Source organism: Hevea brasiliensis, chromosome 18 (genome assembly GCF_030052815.1).
Source record: "Hevea brasiliensis isolate MT/VB/25A 57/8 chromosome 18, ASM3005281v1, whole genome shotgun sequence".
Classification (NCBI taxonomy): Eukaryota; Viridiplantae; Streptophyta; class Magnoliopsida; order Malpighiales; family Euphorbiaceae; genus Hevea; species Hevea brasiliensis.
This window is the reverse complement of record NC_079510.1, coordinates 10591868-10608646: the sequence shown is the minus strand read 5'-3', so window position 1 is coordinate 10608646 and position 16779 is coordinate 10591868. Positions and strand designations below refer to the sequence as shown.

Sequence of the window (16779 nt, the reverse complement as noted above, 5' to 3'; positions counted from 1 at the left end):
CCTTTGAAAAGAAAATAGAGTGCTTTCTCTTGGTTAGTAAATCCACATGGACCACTTCGAAGTTATATACATCACTTCGGTTGGCTTTTTTGTAAGCACTGAAAGTAGGTATCCAAGAGTTCCTGGCACCATTTTTGATAGTTTATCTTGATCCAGTGGAACTAACCTCAAGGTACCAAAATCAGACACTTTGCTATGTAATTATCATCTAAGAGTATGTTAGCTGTCTTGATATCCCTATGAATGATTAGAACAGAAGCTGTAGAATGCAAGCAGGATAGCACTACTGCAGTTTCTGCAGCAATTTTTAAACAGATTTCCCAAGTTAAGGCTAAAGCCTTGCTTTTGTTGTGAATGTGTTAAAGAGGGTTCCATTGGTAACAAATTCATAAACTAGCAATGGAACTTCTATCTCTAAACAACATCCCAAAAGCTTCACTACACTAATGTTATCTCTGCTGCATTGATTGGACTTGCCGTTAAAAATGCTAGTAGATATCGAAGTAGCGGTCTTCTGTCAAGCCAAATGGATATGGTGTGCTGATATTCCCACACCGATCTTAGCATCCAGGCTTTGGCTATGGGAAGTTCTCGTGTTGCTTCTGCAGCTGCTAGGACTCCTATTAGAGCAAATTTCATTAGCATTCCTTGAAATCCTATAGCAGCTTTTCCTTTCTTTTTTTCTCTTTTTAAAGATAGTTTCCTGAAAGGAATTCTGGAGGAAGTTTCCTACCATCAAGGAGGCCAAATTAAAGAAAAATTCATGTCATCTTTCATTCATCCACAGTATCTCATGAAAGGACACTCAAACTAACAATGATCATTTACTTTGCAACTAAAGAAGGGTTGAAATTTTCTAACCCGATTTGTAAATTGCTCTGAATTTGCAATTTTAATTTGTTTAATCCATGACCAATGCGCTGAATATGCAACTCCTGTTGATGAAATTAACGTTTTAAGGACAAAATTGTCAAAATGCAGGGATATATTTGTGATTTTATCAAATCTAAAGTAGATTGTATAATATCTTATAAAATATCATGTTTTCTCAATACAATTAATAATAATAGTAAAATATTGGGGCTTCAAAATTAATCAAATAAACTACAAATAAATTTTATTATAGTAGTATTAAAATTATTTATAAGCCCTATCAACAAGTTTTAGGCACAATGATAAAGCGTAATGTATTTAGTCCTTTTATTTTGATTTTATTCACAGTCCAAATACTATTTCTACAACTATGGTCTCACTTCATCAATGGTCAAATGAGAGAGAAATATTTTAAATTCCTAAAATACCCTCCCCTTTTCCCTTCTCTTAATTCCGTTCTCTTTCTTTTCATTTGGTTCCTCTCTTCTGCCTGACATAATTACAGACCATTTCGCCCTCATCTCTCCACCATCACTTCTTCCACCCAACCTAAAAACGAAATGAAGAATTTGAAAATTCCTCAGTAAACAAGTCTACTTTATTTGACCAAAAAACTATTGAATACAAACAAATATAAAATAGAAAAAAAATCCATAATTTTTTCCTTATAAAATCAAACCACAATAAATTATAGAATTGGGTATCAATCATGCCAGTGCTTAAGAGATGAGAACAGAGCTTAACCACATGACTCATGGCATCAAAAATCTCCTTGCAACTAACCAAGCTCAAATAAACACTCATTCACAAAGTGTTTCACTCAAGCATTTCGTCAAACAAGAGACATACCTTACACATTATTAAGCATGCAGAAGAAAGGTGGCAGATGAATTCAATTCACTCAAACAAAATTAAAAATCTCAATACAGGAATCAACAACACATAGAAGTGTTAACCCACAATGAAAAGAACCAGTGCTACCATTTACAAAATGGCCAGAAGATTCAAGAAATCTAGAACCAGCGCTACCCATTTACTACGCCATGGCTCCAGGTCCTTGCTGTCTACGGCACCAGCTTCAGCTCCCAGTAGGCCTCACCATCCTTTCGACGATGAGAGCCAGGTTTATGACTTCATCCAGACACTATTACATGACTGGGTGCGTGGGGACTGAGGAGCAAGATGCGAATTGGGGTTTTACAGGAGGAAAAATGAGGAGAAGGAGAAGAATGCTTAAGGAGCTAGACCGAGCTTCTGTTGGCAGCTCTTTTTTATTAGCAAAGGCAAACGACGTTGAATTGATCACAGTTGCAACCACTAAGGCAGATGAATCAAAACCATATAAACCAGGTTTTCTTACTGTGAAGGAGAGATTAATTGGGTAGCTTGAATGAAGTTGAAGTCGCAAGCCAATGTTGTTGAGGTTGCATACCGCTCCTTCCTGCCTGCTCACACCACTGCCGCTGCTTCCACTATTGAGACTCTCCCAACGCCAAACATGGCCATTCAAAGTTGGCGTGTTCCAACTCGAGGACTTCTTGGAAGGGGATGAAGTTGGCGTGGACCTGAGCTGGTAGCATTTATAGCCTCTGCTAACTGCGTTAGTGTCGCGGTGGTCTCCTGAGATGGTGGCGTCGGTCGACTTGAGTAAGGGGAAAGCTAGTCGCAAAGCTAAAGTGGTGAAAAGGGGTTGGGAAGAAATAGGAAGTGGTATTTTGGTCATTTACTCGCAATCAGTGGAAAATTAAATGAAAAGGATCTTATTTTGACGGAATAAAAATATAAAAATTAAATTATTAACTTTTTAAAATAGAGAGATAAAATTAGGACGAATCGAATTGAATTAATTTATAAAAATTAAATTTTAAATTTTAAAAATCGAGCTGAATTGAAATGAGTAAAAAATAGAATCGAATTGAATTATTCTATTTCAGTTCGGTTTGGTTTGATTTAAATATATTTATTTTGATTTTTCATTGATTTTTTAATTTAAATTTGATTTTTAAGTTATTTGATTTAATTTTGATTTTGGTTTGAATATAATAACCATTAATAAATAAAATTAAATAATTAATATATATATAATTAAATATAATTTATAAATTTTCCATAAAAATAAATTAATTCAAAAATAAATTTGGTTCGATTTAGTTCAATTTGAATATATAAATTAGTATTCAGTTTGGTTAGGTTTAATTGATTTTTTTTTCTTCAAAACTGAGCCGAGTCGAAATAAATGAAATTTTTATAATGTAAAATCGAACCGAACCGATTAAATTTTAAAATCAAACTGATTGAACTAAATTAAATTAATTCGATTCAATTTTTCGATTTAAACCGAACTCTGCTCAGCCCTAAATAAAACTATTAATTTTAACATAACTCAAAATATTAGAGACAAATAGCATTTTTCTAAAGAAAACATATTAAAATTTATAGATAAATTTTAATTTTTAAAATTTTAAAGGGTAAACAGTATTTTGAAAAAATAAAATAAAATTGTGAGTAAAACTTAAATTTTCAAAACTGTTAAATTGAAACTATTCTTGCACAACAACGCTCGACTTCTAGACTTGCCTTCGGCTAAAACGATAAGAATAAAATAATTACTAAAAAAAACTGTTTTAAACCAGAAAATGCAGGTGTCAAGAAAAGCAACGTTTTAGATTAAATAATTTTCTGGGGAATTTAAATTTTTTTTTTAAAAAACTTCAATTAAAGTAAAGGATTTGCAGATCGCGATGTATTAAATAAAGAAAATGAAGGAAAATGTGAAAGAAAAAAATAATAAAAAGAAAACATGAAAAAAAAAATTGTACATAGCTTGAGCTGGGAATTGACCCTAGAACCCAACATATGTAACGTTCTCAAAATAGGCAGTTTTATATAGTCTATTATTTTAGTGATCAGTATCAGTTCGGACAATTAAGAGATTTAGAATCAGAATTAAATCATCTAGAAACTCCAAAAATAAAAATTAATAGCCATTATATGAAGGTTAAATGTAAATCAAGAAAACTAGACATAAAGGGTTAAATGAGTCAATGCCACAGTAATGAATGACCTAAACAGAAAGTGACTGCGATGTCAGTCGCTGTCCTATTTTTGAGTGAGACCTTGTGACACCCTATGCCTAAGAATTATTGCGAAGTTAAGGAAATTATGAAAACCATAAAAAAGAACTAAGAACCTGCTCAAATAATTGAACCAGGGTTTTGGAAGTAATTAAATGTTACTGGAAAAACGATCAGACCAGTAAAGGGCCATTTGGTCAATTTATTCTTAAAGGTGACTTTTGGCATAATTATCCAATAAAATGTAGGAAATTAAAATTGTGAAAAATAATTAAAAGTGGAGAGGTTAATGGAAAAAAAAAAGGGAAAAAGAAAAGAAAATGGATTTCTAATTAAAGTAAATAATGACATCACCATGACATAATAAATATTAATTTTTAATACTAAATATGTCACACCCTACCCCTCCGTAAGGTATGATATTATTCCGTAGTATACCTAATAAATTATCAAATTTCGCCTACCGATAATCTATTAAATATACTACAAAGAATTTTGACGAAACAATGCATTTTAAAATTGGAGTGGTGAGAAAAAATTTTCTTGAGTGTTTTAGACTCAAGTATGAGTCATAAAATTCGTTTAGGACTAATTGGGTATTTTTAAAATTCTTGTGAAAAATCCGCGTGATTACGGCTAAAAATATGTGAAAACAGTTCTTAAATTTACCTGCAAAAACAGTTTATAAGATTTCCCAAACCAGTCTCAACAATTGATGAGTCATTTCCAATGATTAACTCAGTTGATCTCAATTTATCATATTCATTCTCAACCAAAACATCATAATGAATTCAAACCGTGTTTTACAAGACTTGAAAAGAAATTTAAACTATACATTCATTAGGTAATAAAATTCATTTCACCAAAAATATACAAGTAAATAAAAATCCCAAATTTAAATAACAATAACTTGCATTTGATTGCACACCCAAAATAATATTACAAAAGAGTTTGTACACTGCTCAATGTAAATTACATACACATAGTTACATAATTACATCAAAATTTAGTGTACATTAGTATACCTACAATATTATCCTAGCCAGTCTTCAAGTCTCAACTTCAAGTGATCTCACTCAGCTGCTGCGTCCTTACTTTTACCTATAACAGCATACAAAGCTATCACTAAGCGGTGAACTCAGTGGTGTACAACTATAATTTAAAATATAATATACTATGTCTCGACAAAATCATAGCAAAGAATTTAAAAATATTTAATCTCATCATATTTCACAAAACCAAAATCAATGTTCCAATAATGTAAATCATTTATTTAATAACATTGATCAATAATTTCCATTTTTCCAAATCATAATGAACATGGAAAATATTCTCCTTCAATTTAAATAAATAAATATTGAATTTCATTAAATGGGGAAAAGTATCAAACCACATAAAATAAATAATTTCCTTTAAATCATTTGTGCATAAAATCTCATTCAAAAAGCACAATTACTCATTTTCAATCCATTCTTATTCTCACTATCTCAATGCAAGACTAATCCGTAAGGGCCTATCTTCGGGGTGATTCTCACTCCCTATAGTCAGGGAGATCGAATCGAATCATGCACATTTCATCCATCACACCATATTAATTTATATTCCAAAAGGGCCTATCTTCATTATTGATCTAACCTCTTTTATGAGGAAGATCACATCAATGTGCACATACCATGGTAATCAAAACAATGCTAACTCCAGTTCTCCTCAACAAATGAGAGACGGGTAATAACCAGGTCGAGCATTAATAGTGAGATATAAAATAACATCATAAAACTCATTGCCCTTTTTGTGAGCATCAAATCACAATACAAATCAATTTCAATGCCAATTCCAATATTTTCCATACCAATCACAATTCAAAGTACAATTTCCATGTAAATCATATTTCAATCACTAATTTCCAAAGTCAATTTCATTTAATCCACAACCATGCTCAATAATTGTTGAAATGAAAATCACAACTTAATAAACATAAATCATAAAGAAATAAAATCATTCAAATATATAAACATTTATAAATTAAAAATTAGTTGTGCACAAACCTCTTTTGTTGACTTGATTTATTCCAATTTTCTTTCTTCTTTCGAAGACCTCTTTTCAACTGAAACACAAAATTTTAAAGTATTTTAGTATCCATTCAAACCACTTCTAATAATTAATTTCCAATAATTTTATTTTGCATACTGATTTTACCTATTAGGTCCTATAAGTTGAACTCTTGTAGTTAAAGTTATGGAGTTACTGTTCATTTAACCAATAGGTCAAAATATTGACTTTTCCATACTTAATAGTTATACTAACTCTAATTGCACTCACATACCATATTTTGAGTCTTATTTTTGTTGGCATTGGTTGTCAATTGAATTTTTAAACTACCCAAGTGAAATTTCAAAAATTCAGTTTTGGGTCACTATTTTCTACTGTTCTATTGGTCTGTTTACAGTAAGAAATTTTGTCACACCTTATCCCTCTGTAAGGCATAACATGATCCCGTAGAATACTTAATGAACTACCGAACTTCACCTACCGATAACTCATTAAGTACCCTACAAGGGATTTTAAAACGATTTTCTTACATTTTGGAAGTGGTGAGCATATTAGTGAGAATTAAAAATCATTTATTAAAGCTTAAATACTAGTAAAAATTTTGTCCATTTTAAATTTTGCCGCAATTTTTATAAAAATTTTGACAGAGTTCTGTTTGAAAACTGGAGTAAACAGTTCTTCAATTACCTAAAAAAAACACTTCCAAAAATATTTCACAACTCCCAACCTTCAATAACTCAACCAACTCAGTTCAACACACTTCAAAATAATTTCACAATACAAAACAAGATTTCTCATCTCAAAATATTTAATATCTCCATTCATAAGCATAAAATGAGAAATTCATAAGCACCAATATTAAATTTACAGAAGAAAATCCAAAAAAATATTATTACAATTTATTTACAACTGCTCAACTACATTGATACATACAACATTTCCATATTTACATCAAAATTATTTACAATGGTATAAAATAATACCCGTACAAAAGGTTGATGTGATCTTCAACTCAGTAGCAGCTCACTCTGCTGCTTTTTCCTTACTCTTATCTGCGACAGCAAAATAAGCCATCGCTGAGTATAAAAATACTCAGTGGTGCACAATAAAAATTTAAAATGCCATAAATAAATCATTCATTGCCAAACATACTTTAAATATTTCTCAATCACATTTCACAAATATCAAAGTTCATAATAACACCATTTTGTCAAATAATCTATTAAACACAGTTTAGTCAAACAATTTCATAAACACAGTATTGCCAAGTCATACACAACTTAAGCCATGAAACAAAATATCCGATCAATGTCGCGTTGTACACCACGACAAAGAAATCTCAACCCATTAATCGAAATCAATGAGGGAGGTGGCTAGCTAGCTAATAAGTACTCATTCGATCTACAACCTCAACTGGCAAGCCAGAAAGGGAGGAAAATAAACGATCTCAACCCCATAAATGGAGGAGGAATAATAAGTAACTGTCATGCTAAGTGTGAATCAAAAATCCATTTCAAACATTTCATTCAAATATTGCATACAAAAATCAAATCAATTTCCAAAGTTACAATTTGGTCACAAGGTGGCAACACAAAAGTTCATAAATTCATAATGCGTACTAAATCAATTTTTCAAGGATAAAATGCTTAAATAGGGTTTATTGTGCACAAACCTCAAACGAGTTGTCCCTTAGCCTCGACTCGGTTCCTCGGGTTCCTTCCTGATATTCTTTTCAACTGAAACACACAATTTTACAATGTTTCAGTACTAGAACTTAACATAAATCCAAAATAAATTTAGCTTTACAATTACCTAGCTCTAACGTGCTAAATTCGACGGTCTTTAAATTTTGTGTTTCGGGTTACTATTCACTGCACTATTCAAGTCAAATAGTTGACTTTCTAAGGCTTAATAGGTATGGGAATTCCAACTTCACCCACATACCACATTTTGGTCACTAAACTTGTTGGTTTTGGTCATTTTCTCAAAGCTTAGGTCATTTTGGCAAAATTGCCAATTTTCTATTTTGGTGATCCGAAGTTGCACTGTTCCATTGGTCAATCTACTGTTGGAATTTGACAAAACTTCCTTCATAGAAAATGTTTCTTATTGTCTTAAGTGTATTCTCATTTTTGGATCACCCCAATCGGAGTTTTGTAGCTCAAGTTATAGCCAAAATACAGTTACTGTTTACGTGCACTGTTCATACTGCAACTATGGTTCTGGCAGGTTTTTTATCCAACTTTGTTCAGTAATTTGATCAAGTTAAGTTCATAATTTGGTCTAACTTTCTTCATATGAAATGTTCTACTATATCTTAGGTTTCCATCGGTTTAAGAATCACCTAAATCAGAGTTTTCTAGAGAGAGTTATAGCCATTCAAACATTACTGCTCAAATGGCAATCCTGCAGTTTTGCAGGTACAGTAACTCAGCTTTGCTCAATAATTTGAATGGGTTAATGGCATAATTTGGGTTGGTGCTCTTCATGAAAGTTTTAGATCTATATCTTATCTAATTGCTGGTAAAATTTCAGGTCAATTTGACCTGTCTAACTCGAATTATGACTAACTGTTCATTTGGTCAGTTTGGTGCAGTGGCAGCCTGCTCTCATTTCACTTTGGTCAATTGGTTCACCAAGTTTTAGTCAGTTTTTGGCCATGGTTCCTTAATGAAAATTGTGCTATTTTATGTCTATTTTCATCTCCAATTGGTGGCATATCAATTGGACTTGTAAAATTTGAGTTTTGGTCCTTCAAAGTTGGCTTGGTCATGCTGCCAGTAGCATGACCATGCAACCTCCGAATTTGGCTTCACTTCCAACAATTCAAACACATCTCCTTTGGTCATTATTGACCATTTTTCACCTCACACTAGGTCAAACATGCCATTTACTCATTTCTCCAAATTTTAGTTCACAAACCCTAACATTCAAACCCTAATTTCTAATTTATTAAAATTCATCAAATCAAAGTGTGCCAATCACATCTACTTGCTCAATTAGGCTTGTACACACATTTACTTGAACTAAAACACATCAACACTTCACAATCCCATGGCTGGATGAAATTTACATCTTTGTTCTCATACATAATTTTCTCAATTTTTCATGTTATTCTATCCATTTCTACTCTAATTCAAACATTTTTACTTAAAGAAAAGGTTGGATCAACTTACTTCAATTGAAGTTTTTCCAAAAGCTCCAATTCTTCTAATTTCTTCTTTCTTCTTGTTCTCAATAAGCTTTTCAAGATCCAACAATAAGATTTACATAAGAAATTTGTGGGATTTATGGGGTTGATTCAAGCTTTAAAAGCTTGATTTTTCATGGCTATGGAGGAACAAAGGAGAAATGAGAGAGAGAAAGAGTGTGGATGGGAAAGTGGGAAGATGACCATTTTTTTTTCTTTTCTTTTATTTTATAAACTTGGCTTATGGAAGACCACAAATCAATTTAATAAATAATTTAATTAATTTGTTTATGACATCATGCATGATGTCATCACCTTTGACTTTTCCATCTTCTTTCTTTTTTTTTATTTATTTTTTTTCCATTAGTTCTTTAATTTAATTCTCGATTTCGAAATTTTCTTTTCTTCGATTTTATTTGACAGTTAGGTCAGGAGTCAGCTCTCGGGGTCAATTGACCAAATTGCCCCTCGCCGGTTCATCCTGGTTTGCAAATAATTTCATATTTCTTCCGGCTCTCTGACCTAATTATTTGACTGACTTAACAGTTCTTTTTCATGATTTTCTCTTTTCCACTGTGTTCATAAGGGTCCTAAGGACCGCAGCGTCACTTTTTACAGTTCGTAATTTGAGTTTAAAACGACTTCGATGCGTTCAGAGGAGGTCACTCATATTGTGACTCTACTGCGTTTAACCTCTTATGTTCTGTTTTTCTTATTTATAGTTAACTAATTAAACATTACTAATTATTTGTGTTTATGGCTTCTCAAGTTGTCTTAAGTGTGGCCCTAATCCCATTAATTGTTCGGACCGACACCGGTCACCGGAACAGTGAAATCTACCAGGCTATGCAAACGGGGGTGTTACAAATTTGGCCAACTTTTCTTTATCAAAGTTGTTCTTCAATGTCTTAGCTTTAATTCTCTTTTTGAATCACTCCATTTAGAGTTTTGTAGCTTAAGTTATGTTAATTTTAAAGTGGCTGGCCGGATTGGTTCTAACCCAGAATTCTGGGTACCAATTTGGTTTGGGTAGCTTTGGTGCCCTAATTGTGGCTCACTTTTCGGATGGGTTATGGTCAGAATTTAGATTTGTATTTTTCATGAAAGTTGTAGTTCTATGTCTCAGCTTTCCATCGGTATAAATTTCAAGTCATTTGGACCTTCCTAGACCAAGTTATGACCATTTGAACAAATACTGTTTATATGGTCATTTTTGAACAGTGGCATTGTACCTAATCCGGGTTTTACCTAATTTTACACTAATTTGTTTTCAGTTTTAGGGTTGGGTTTCAACATAAAAATTGTAGTTTTGGGTCTTAATTTTCATCTTCAATTGCCCTCACACCAATTGGAGTAGCCCATTTTCAGTTATGGCCATTTGAATTGACTAAGGTCACACTACCAGCATTCAACACTTTGCCAACCATCATGTATTTCAATTCAATTCATCAATTCATACTCTATAATACACTAATTGACCAAATTAAGCATCACTAATGTCAATTGGTCATTAATTCACAAAAGTCCCCAAATTTTCAACCAACCATAACCCTAATTCTTCAACTAACTAAATTCATACATAATTCTTTCACTACTCATATTTAACACCACAAAACACATGACAATTCAAGTTTTATTTAATCAAACACCATCAAATTCTACCATACCCATGGCTGGCCGAATTTCCATAAGGCTCAATCATGCATGTCTTCTTCATTTTTCATCAATTTTCACTTTAACTCAACTTAAATTCATGTTTAGAAGAAGATAAAAGTTAAAAATCAAACTAACCTTAATTGAGCCAATTCCAAGCTTTCTAAAACTTCAACCTTTCCTCTCCTTTTTGCTCCCAAGTGTTTCCTCAAGATTTAAGGAGAATTTTTAATGTTGGGACTTGATGAGTTTATGGAAGAAAATAGGAATATTCAAGCTTCCTAACCCTTAAAAATGGTGGAACAAGATGAGTGAGAGAGAAGAGAGAGATTGGGCGGCACTTGAAAAAGAAGAAGATAAGAAATATATATATATATTTTTTTTCTAATTGGTCTTTTTAAGGTAATATTATCTCACAAATTTTCAAATATTAAAAATTAATATTTATTGTGTCATGGTGATGTCATTATTTACTTTAATTAAAAATCCCTTTTCTTTTCTTTTTCCTTTTTTTTTTTCCATTAACCTCTCCACTTTTAATTATTTTTCACAATTTTAATTTCCTATATTTTATTGGACAATTATGCCAAAAGTCACCTTTAAAGGTAAATTGACCAAATTACCCCTTACCGGTCTGATCGATTTTTCCAGTAACATTTAATTACTTTTGAAACGCTAGTTTAATTATTTGAGCAGGTTCTTGATTCTTTTCTATGATTTTCATAATTTTCTTAACTTCACAATAATTCTTTGGCCTAGGGTGCCACAAGGTCCCACTCAAAAATAGAACAGCGACTAACCTCGCAATCACTTCCCGTTTAGGTCATCCATTGTTGTGGCCTTGGCTCATTTAACCCTTTATGACTGATTTTTTTTATTTGCATTTAACCTTCATGTAATGACTATTAATTTTTATTTCTGGCATTTCTAAATGGTTTAATTCTGGTTCTAAGCCTCTTGACTGTCCGAACCGACACCGGTCATTAGAATAGTAGACTGTATGAAACTGCCTACTTTGAGGGCATTACAACATAGATGGAACAACCTCTACTGTTAGATTACTAGTGGTTCCATTGTTAAATATTTACATAACAAACTTTATATTGGCCTTCCAAGTGGTGAAAGAATAATACCATTTGTCTCACATTGAGAAGAAATGAAGAAGTGAAGGGATTGGCTCCTCTATAAGAAGAGAACCTCTCATCGTTTTATTGAATATCTTAAATCTTAAACATATTAAGTGGATCTTAATGGGACCTTAATTGAATTAAAGATTATTAAAATCTTATGTAGGTCTTAATAAGTTATATTTTATTTTTTTTAGTATTTAAAATATTTTATTTATTATTTATATATAAAAGAGTCGAGTTCAAACTTTACTTATCTATATATAAATGAGTCAAATTTAAGTTTGACTCATCTATATTATAAATGAGTTTATGATGAGTGAGAATTAAATTGAATTACAACAAATAAAGTTTAAAATGAGTTTGAATTTTATATATTTATAACGAGTCAAGCTCGAGTTGTGATATTAAAGTTTAAGACTAAGATTGATATTAAAGTTCAAGATTGAGCCTAAATAACTCAAAACTCGGCTTAATTTGGCTTGACTCGTTTACACCCACGTGCATATCAACCCCATTCTAGTACGATAAAGGATAGAGAAATTAGGCAAAGTGTTCAGTGGAATGAGTACCCTACTTTTTCCACGTGTGACTCAACCAATCATTCAGTTAGTGGCATTTTCATAACTAACTTTATTATTTATTATTTATATTTGCCGACTAAATAAGTGGTAGTCGGTAAATACGAATATAACTATTTAATCAAATATATTTTCTATGTAATTTTAAAATGAAAATTTTTTTAACTTTTTATTTTACCAATTAATAAATAAATAGTCAATAATTATCAATCACATATTTAGTCGGTAGCATTTATATGGCATTTTCATAACTAATTTTCAATTTATTTATTTATATTTACTGACTAATAAGTGATGATTGTTACATACCGATGAAAATATTTAATTAGTAAATTTTCAATTTAATTTTAAAATTTTATTTTTATTAACTTTTTTTATTTTATCAACTAATAAATGCATAGTCAGTAATTATTAACTATTTATATTCACTTAATACATTAAAAAATATAATTGGATAATAAAAAAATATTTAATTGTAGAGTCTAGTAATACTAGTTAAAAAGTAAACTATATAACCCATCTTAAAAACAAATAAAATAAAATAAAATAAAAACACTATTCTCATAGTTATAGATATGCAAAGGTGAGCATTGAATGGTTTTTAACCGAAAACATAATCGATTTAGTTTTTCTTTTATTATAATTTAAAAAAAAATTGATTCAATTAATTTAATAAAAAAAAAAAAAACGAAACTTCAAAGTTTATAGGGTTGTGCAAAGTACTACCACTTTGATCATGAGTGTTGAGTGTGTGTGCGCGCGAGAGTACGTGTGTGCTCCTGAGTCCCTAAGCAGGCTAGCCTTCCTTCTCTTCACTTTCTCTTGGCTCCAGTTATTTTCGTGCAAAACTTTGTCAATGCTCATTTATCCCTTCCCATCCTTTCTTTCGATCCTTGTCAGTACTCAATCATCTGGCGCCACTCCTACGTACATTCATCTACTCCTCACTTGCGTCAACTCCTTTATCATCACTCCTCGCTTGCAAGATCCTCGTTGTCTAGATCGTCCATCATCACCCAAGAAAGGTTTCTTCTTTTTTTATTTGGCATCAACCAGTGTTGATTGTCTATAGGTTTCCATCGTCCTTGACTATTGTTGATTGCATTTGGATTTCTTCTCTTTTTCCCTTTCTTTGGCTGTCTAGTATATTGTATATATATGTTAATTTCTTGTGTTGTTGATTGTTGATGGTTAATTAATGCAAAACCGATTATAGATTGTTTATGGTTAATTTCTTGTATTTTTGTTGATTGTTGAATAGTTAATGCAAAATTGTTACTATTTCTGCTTATTTAATTGTTGATACTTATTTTGATGATTCTTATAACTATTGAAGTGTTGATTGACTTATTATGAAAGTGTAACCCAATTGTTGTGATGAATTGTGAAAGTGAAATTTTGTGAAAGAACATCAAAACCAATTAGCCGAACAGAACCAAAAATTTTTATTTTAAAATAATTTAGTTTTCTCTATATTTTGGTTTGATTTGATTCTTATAAATTTGTAGTTTTACTATTTAATTAGTTCGATTCAGTTTTGAATTGAACCGACCAATTATACATCATAATAGTATATAAAAATAATTTATATGCACATTATTTTAAATATTTTTAATTATTAAAAAATAAGATAAATATATTATAAATTACATGAGAATTAATAAGTAAAGCAAATTTATTTGTTAATCATAAACAAATCTACACCTTTAACTGTCACGACCCAACCTATGGGCCGGACCGGCACTAGGACCTGGGCCAGCCTAAAGCCCCCGAGGCCCGTAGTAAGCCTAACTGTTCATTAACCCAACTCTAAGGCCCATTTGGGCCCAATATCAAGAAAACAAACGGACAGAGTCCGGCCATAAAATGGACTTACCAACGGGGAGTTTTCGACTCACCCGACCTGTAAACACAATAAACAATCCATTGGGGAGCTCAGCTCACCCTCCACATACTCATCAACATAATAATAAATGGGAGCTCAGCTCCCTCATCCAATCCATCAAAACAGACTTAAAATATTAAGTTTACAGGTCCAACATGAATATAATATTACAGACCAAATTCAAATAATTACTGCTAACACATGCGGAAATTCTAGGAGTAATTAAAATTACACAAATATTAATAAACAACCTGCGAAGTAGAAAAGCAGGTTAACTCAGAACAAAATATCCTCCTGTGGCCTGTAAAAATTTTTGAACAGGAGTGAGCGTTCGACTCAGAGAGTAAAATATCAATTTTAACCATAATCTCTATAACTATCTGTAACTAATGCACCCTGTAGAGTGAAATGCAACATCAACATCATATTCACATCATAGCATCAAAAAGGTAATTTGGAGCACTCACACACCCTGTAACATCATTCATAGTATATGGGAGCTGATCCCCTATACAGCTCTCTTAAATCCAATCTGGTGCCAGCGAAGAACTCAGCTCGGACTTCCACTTAAATACCAAATCGGGGTCCCAGCGAAGAACTCAAGCCGTGTCTACCCCGAAGGACCGGGTCCCAGCGAAGAACTCAAGCCGTGTCTACCCGTCCTATCCATAGTCCACACCACATCACACGCACGCCAACGCACGCACACTGCTCCAAATTACCACAACAACACTCATGGCACATTAACAGTTATCAATGCAACATAATTCGTGCCTAGAGTTTAACTACATAAATATATGCATATAAGTGATGCATGGGCATGCTGAACATATAATAATATCGAAATTACAGTTAAAATTAATATTTTACTCACAGACTTGACGACAAATTACTGTGGCGGCTGGGCGGAGGAAGAAGGCTGTCCCGGCTCACCTGACAATCATATTACATTTATTTAATACAATCTGACTCAATACAACAAGGAAAAAGACCAATTACGTCCTAAGTCGTGCCGAAAATCCGGCAGAGTCTCCCCTATACCTAGGACCTACCCGACCTGCAAAAGGGCTAAAAACGCACTTCTATATTCACAATCCACATATCAACAGTTCAATCATATCACACAGCCCCTCCTGGGCCCATCAAATCAGTCATCAATCACAATACGCAAAATTTCAATTTAGTCCTTATTATTGATCATTTTTGCAAAAACTGCCCAAACAAGCTCTAAAAATTATAAAACTTTGCCCCGCGGTCCTTAGCAATATTACTAAGCTATTGCAAAAAGAATCATAATTTTCTAAGCTACCACGAATATTTTATGGATTTTTAATCCTATTTAAGCACTAGAAAATTACGAAAAAGCAAGGTTCGGGTTTACCTTTGCCGATTCCGACTTCGGGAACGCGCTCGGGACGTCTGACAATGGGGGGCTAGCCAAAACCTCGGCCCACCCGAGACTTTTTCTCGTAACGTCCGTTCGCCTAATTTTGCAGACCCGATCAACTGTCGAATTTCCGCGAATCGAGGATACCTACACGAAGCCCATAACACGGGGGTTAGTACATAAATTTTTCAGAATTTTCTAAGCTCATTTAATGCTCGAAAATACACTGCGAAGTTCCGTGGGACCCACCGAAAAACGGTGTCGGAAAAATTCGAAATTTATGTCGTTGCGAAGCTCTCGACGAATGGAGCGTGCTGGTAGCCTCGGTTTTCTCGTGGGATTCACGGTTTTCGAGAAATCTAGCCCAAAAGTCGAAATGGGCTAAAATCTTCCCGAGCAAAAATCGGACAATCCGCTCAATGAATTTCGGCGTTCTTGGTGTCTATGGAAAGCTCTCGCCGAGTAGATGATTTTGGACACAAGACCCGGTCCAATCGGTGGCCGGATCGGCCGGATTTGGCCGAGGAAGTCGAAGCGGCGCGCTGGGACGTTACGTGGCGTTTTCCGCCGTTTTGGCGGCCGGCCATGGGCTGGCGCGCCGGCTGGTTGGCTGGTCATGGCGGCGCTAGGGCGGAGAGAGAAACGAGAGAGAAGAGAGGAGAAGGCGTCGCGCGCGGGAGGAAGAAAAAGAGAAGAGACCGGTCCGATTCGACCGGTCCGATCCGGTCTGGTTCGATTCGGCCGGTTCGATTCGAAATACAAAACTTTGAATTTTTACTCTGCCTCGGGACCGAAAACGAGGTCCAAAAATTCCGAAAAAATTTCGTAAAACTCAGAAAAATACGTAGACTCCAAATATATTTTTAGTTTTGCCACGTGGTCTTTAAATTAATTTTTAAAAATCATCAAAGTTTATATTTTCAGAAAATCGAACCCGATTTTTAAAATCCGAAAAATCTC

General features: G+C 33.1%; 1 long non-coding RNA gene across 1 annotated transcript; it reads right to left on the bottom strand.

Moving 5' to 3' along the window:
• Positions 1-14511: 14511 nt before the first annotated feature.
• On the bottom strand, positions 14512-15886 carry LOC131176001 (uncharacterized). Its single transcript, XR_009146122.1, has 3 exons — positions 15814-15886; positions 15307-15365; positions 14512-14733 (listed from the first exon to the last, which is right to left on the bottom strand). It is a non-coding gene; the product is annotated as an uncharacterized LOC131176001 (long non-coding RNA).
• Between the last annotated feature and the right edge of the window lie 893 nt (positions 15887-16779).